The following is a 5,912-nucleotide window of genomic DNA, read 5'->3' on the forward strand; positions in this document are numbered from 1 at the left end:
GAGCCTGGCTTAAAAAGGTACAATAGCAACAGCAACAACAAAAAGGTACATTGGGCAGATGGCTTAGTCCTACTTCTATTGTTATACTCTCTAACAAATTGATTTTGTTCTCATAATTTATTTTAGGAAATAAAACTATTGGTCTCAAAAGTGATAAGCCAATGTTATGATTATTGACATTCTTAAAAATTGACTGATGATGATGATTGTGATGATGATAATGATGACCGTTCTTTGGTGATAACTTTACCTAAGTTCCTCTGAATTAGAAATTCCTAAAGGCATTTTGGGTGAAATGCTAGAGCTATTACATGCAGTTTTCAGCATTTTAACCTCAAGGACATCAAATGGTTGGAAGGGATTCAAAGGAAGGTAATAAAGTCTTACGGGGCTGGCTGAGCTGGCTAGCCACCCGAGAAGACAACACTGTCTGTCAGCTTCGCTGAGAAAGCACCTTCCTAGGGCTGCTCTGCCCCCCTCACCATCGCACTCATGAACAAGGGCTGTGGACATTATTCACGGCCCACTGGCCCTCACGCAGCTGTTGCATCTTCAAAGAAGCGTAGTGTGAGCTTGTTCAGAGGTCAGAGCCATACAGAGTGAAACTTCCTGCTCCCACTTTCTATTTTAGCCCTTGGAGGTGGTCTAATTATATAAGGAGGGGAGACTCAATATAGGAAACTCAGTTGTTTTCATGTGCTGTGATTCATCGTTATTCATAAAAAATAAACCCTCATTTAGTTTCAAAGTTGTCATATGTGAAGTTGGTAATGAGAATTAGTTGAAGAGAATCACTTAATAATCATGCTTTCACAACGCAATGACGCTGTCGCTCGTTGGTCTTTCAGAATCTGGATCCCTGAGGGGCATGAAGGCTTCAGGGTGGGTGCTGAGTCTGGATACCAAAAAGGTCAGTTTAAGGCAAGCTGGTGCCTGGGAGATGGGGTGCTGGGGCCTGGGAGACAGCTTACCCTCACTGGCTTTCACATATCATCCCAGAAGACCTTAGACGTAGAAAACTGAAGCTTTTGCAAAGCTCACCCCTGTTACTGGCTTGAAGATGGTGACCTGGATCACTGGACGGCTACACAATCCTAGAGTTTTGTCTCTGTTCTCTTTGTTTTTATATGGAAATTGCTCTTTGTGTATATTTCTATCTACTAGAACCCAGTTGCATGGGTGTGTTTTGCTTTGGGCTTTCATGAGCATGCTAGACCAGGGTTGACAACAGGACTCCCTCACAGACACACCAGAGGGTGAGAAACTGCCTTGTGTGAGGCTCCCTGCTCACCAAGTCCATGTCACCAAGCTACCAGAGGCCAGCAACCTCCTGCCCCCCTTCAGCCTGTTGAGTCTGTACCAGCACCTCCACCCACCATACTAATCCAATCTTTTTAGTGTATTTATAGAGGGGTATGTGTATGTGAGGGGACTGTGACTGAAGAAGCAAGCATGCAACTTCAGGAGGTCGGAGGTCAGAGGGCAACCTTCCATGTCAGCCCTCTCCTTTCATTTTGTTTGAGTCTGCTGGTTTTCTGCTATGTATGCCAGACTACATGGCCCACGAGCTTTCTGTCTCTGCCTTCCTTTTCTTCACAGAAGATCTGGCATTACAGGCGCTCACATTACTTCATGGGTTTTATGAGTGTTTCCGTGATCTCAGGGACTCAGTAGCACCTCTAACCACGGGGTCATATTCTCTGCAGCTCTTTCCCTTTCTTTCTTGACAGGGTCTTTCTATGTAGCCCTTGGCTGGCCTTAAAGTCATTATCTCCTTGCCTCAGCCTACTGAGCACTGAGATTACATTCTCCTCCCTCAATTCTTTTCTCAAATATCTTCATCTCTAGAAACAGCTCTATTTCAAAAATTTTCCCTGAACATATTCTATATTTGGCCTGTTGCTTAAGGAGCCTATTAGATTTGAAAATCTATTCATGTTCATGTGTTACATTTAGCAAGGTGAATTGTCTATATTTTAAAATTGTGAGTGCTTCTAATAAAAATGAACGTTTCACACAGAGGATCTCTTTAACATGCTCAAGTTTAGATCTCAGGGGGAATCAGAGGCCCAAGTTTCTGCTACCTCTTTGTCTTAGTCAGGGTTTCTATTGCTGCAATAAAATACCATGACCAAAAAGCAAGTTGGAGAGGAAAGTGTTTATTCAGCTTACACTTCCAGATCACAGTCCAGAATTGGAGGAAGTCAGAACAGGAACTCAAACAGGGCAGGAACCTGGCACCAAAAGCTGAGGCAGAGGCCATGGAGAGGGGGCTGCTTACTCGCTTGCTCCGCATGGCTTCCTCAGCTTGCTTTCCTATAGAACCCAGGACCACCAGCCCAGGGGTGTCCCCACCCACAATGAACTGGGCCCTCCCCCATCAATCACTAATTAAGAAACTGCCTCAAACCTGGGTCACATGGAGGTATTTCCTCAACTAGGCTCCTTCCTCCCTGATGACTCCAGCTTGTGTTAAGTTGACACAAAACCAGCCAGGACACCCCTGTTTTGAGGGTAAATCAAAAGAACTGAGAGCGAGTTTAGCTCACTGCAGTGGTTTGAATGAGGAAAGCCCCTCATAGGCTAGGGCAATTGAGCTCTCAGTCCCCAGCTCGTAGAACTGGGGTTGAGACTATGACCTCTCTGCTTCTTGCTCTGACTCCATGCCACCTGGGCCATGCTTCCCTGCCTTGATGGACTCCATTCCACTGGACCGCTAACTTTAAATAAATCCTCCTTAAATAAGTCGTCCTGGCCATGGTGCTTCTTCACAGCAACAGAAAATTAACTAATTTACTCAAGAACATGTAAGATTCGGATACTCAGGATGATCTTTTGGGAATCTTGGAATTCAACAGCACTTACTGGTTTTCATCCCATCCAACTGAACACTTTCGGCTTGGTACTTTCTAATGAGCTCAAGGAAAAGGGATGAGAATTAAATTCAGTCCTCAGATGCCCGGGGTTAGAATTCTCTCTTAACTCCACCTGCAATCTCTCCTAGAGATGAGTACCATAGCAGACAGAATTAGACTTAATTAGACTTAATCACATAAACTTAATCCATGTGATTATGAGGTATCCATTGTCTCCAAACCAACCAGAACAATGCCAAGCTCAGCAGTCAAAGAAGATGGGGAGATGTAGAGATTGAACAAAGAAACAGCTGAGCAAGTTAGAAGAGCAGAAGAGAAGGTAGTCAGCCTCTGGGTAAGGTGCGCCTCTGGAAATCAGTAAGCACCGTCAGCACCCGTGAAGGTGTCAGGACAGCAGCATGCGTAGAGAGAGCGACACAAGGCAGAATTAGGGGTAGAGTGACATGGACGAGGACATAGAATGTAACCAAGCCCTTGGGGCTGAGTTGCCACAGAACCAGTGACAGCAGAGCAGAAACAACTGAGTGGAATACAACACAGCAAGGAAAAGGAAGGTTTTTCTAGGTCATCGTTAACATATTAACAGAAAGCTGTTTTAGTATACATTCCAGCTCCCATAAAAATTAGAGACAGATGATGAATAACAGAAGTCTGTTACCCTGAGATGAACAGGGTGGCATGTATAAGAAGAAGGCAACAGCTGGAGAAGTCCTGCCTTCTAGTTCACACACGATTGTTTTTATGTCCTGTGGTAGAGGGAAGTGAACACAGTCCCTCAGGCTTCTATCATGAGAGTGTTAATCCCAGGTATGTGAGCAGAGCCCTTGTGATTTACTCAGTCCTTTCAAATTCCCACTCCCAAAAATCATTTGGGGATGAGAATTTCAACATAGACATTTGGGAGGGGGGTTGAGGGGGAGGACAACTCCAGCATCAACTTACAAATCTCAGTGTCTCCCAAGGATATCACTGGATCCTGGCCAAGCTGTAACTGGTGCTTTAGAATGATGAAGCTGAGCCATCCAGAACATTTTCAGTTATGAATGTATTATATGGGAGACTGCAGAGATGTGCAATAAATTCTGAGGAGTTTTAATGAAATCTAGTCGAAATTTAAGTTTTATCAGTGAAAGCATAACCATTCCACTTTTTGCAAGTAGAACCAGTTTTCAGTCACCCCAGGTTACTGAAGGGGAGCCGAAAATCACTGGTCATGTTTGCAAAGGCTCATTTCAAAGACCTGATTCTATTGCTGGAGGAAGCTGTGTCATGAGGACTGTGGGAGTGGGAAAGAGCTTGGAGAGCCACAGGGGCATCTATGCCATAATGATTAAATTAAATGCAATTATTGTAGTTATGACAGGCTACTACAGGAAATGGCATCGAGATAAGACTTGATAGCAAGATAAGAACTAGGGTAAGAAAGTGAGGTGTTCATCTCAGACACAAAATGTAGGGGGTGACAAAATAACCAGGTGGTGGTGCAAGCCTTTAATCCCAGCACTCTAGAGACAGAGGCAGGTGGATTTCTGAGTTCGAGGCCAGCCTGGTCCACAGAGGCAGATCCAGGACAGCCAGTGCTAAACAGAGAAACCTTGTCTCAAACAAACAAACAAACAAACAAACAGAGCAAAGCAAAACAACAACAACATTAGTACCCAAAATCCAAAATGGACAAAAGAGCTAATTTTCCCAAAAACTCAGAACCACCAGTGAAAACCTCTAAAAGTGTGATGTTAGGAGGTTAAGAGAGTAAGAGAAAAAGGTCAGGTTCATGACTCAAGTGTCCCTGCCCGTCACTGCCACAGGAACACTGAGCTGAACTCTCTTCATCGGGGGATGTGGATGGATTCTGTTTTGAGAATGCCACATCTGAGATGTATCTGGGCCCTCAAAGCAGGTTAAGTCCAGCCAGGAACTGGACATACAGACTTACGTTTGGGCAGAAAAGTCTGGGATGTTGTTAACAAGTGGTAGATTCTCACACGTAGGAGCTCCTGGGAGCTGTGTGCAGATGAGCCTGTCCCAAGAACGTGTACACCAAGGAGAAACAGGACAAGGGTAGGAACAGGACAAGGGTCCGTTAAGTAACGGTGAAGAGCAGTGGTGACATTTATGTTAGCTACTCTGCGGGGCGGCCTGCAAGTGCTAGGAAATGAACCTTCATCACGACACTAAAAGGCCTGTTTTACTGTCATCTCTCTTTCACAGATGAGAAAATGGACGTCTAGAGTGGTTAAGTAAGCTGGGATTTACATGCAGCAAGTCCAAAGCAAGAAGCCTGAAAGCAAAGGAGACAGTGCGGCTCTGGGGAGCGCAGACCGAGAATTAGATTCGAGTGCCGTGACTCTCACACTGTGATCTCGGCCAGCACTTGGGGTTTGCCAGTGTTAGATTAGCTTGCCAGCCGTTATGTTTCCTGAAGAGCACAGTAGTTTTATGGAGAGTGGAGTGGTAGGATGGAAAAAAAAAAAAAAAAAGGGATTGACGTGTATGGGCCGCACTTCCCAAAAATCTGAGCTCTGAAGAGGGCGTAGCGCCCAGCCAGAAGCCTCCTCCTACGTGCCAGATTCCCAGAAGCCAGAGGAGTTCTTCCTCGGAGGGAAAGGCCCTCGAGAGGAAAGAAAACTCCAGGTCTGGAAATAATGATGATTTGCCTCTCGAGATGATTTAACACATCCGAGAACGCTTTTATAGGCCATGTGATATGTAGGTGTTAGTACAATCCTGTGGAGTAAACAGGTGGCGCCCACATTTTATAGGCACGGAAATGAAGAGTCAGGAGGAGATTAAAAATAGATTAAGAATAGTCAATGCAGCAAGATTAAGAGAGTCCTTTGTCACTCCAGCTGGAGTGGAGAATAGAAATAATGGGTGGATTCGAGACTAGACAGGAAGGGAGTGTTTCTAAGTGAGAGGGTTTGCTAGGGGAAGGGAGGAGCCGAGGGTGGGTGAGAGTTTGTGAAAGGGAGAAAAAAAGTGAACCAGGCCTTCAGCTACCCATCAGGGCATTTCCAACCTGTGGCATGTGTGCCG

The sequence above is a fragment of the Psammomys obesus genome, unplaced genomic scaffold (genome assembly GCF_907164565.1).
Source record: "Psammomys obesus unplaced genomic scaffold, mPsaObe1.curated_primary_1811, whole genome shotgun sequence".
NCBI lineage: Eukaryota > Metazoa > Chordata > Mammalia > Rodentia > Muridae > Psammomys > Psammomys obesus.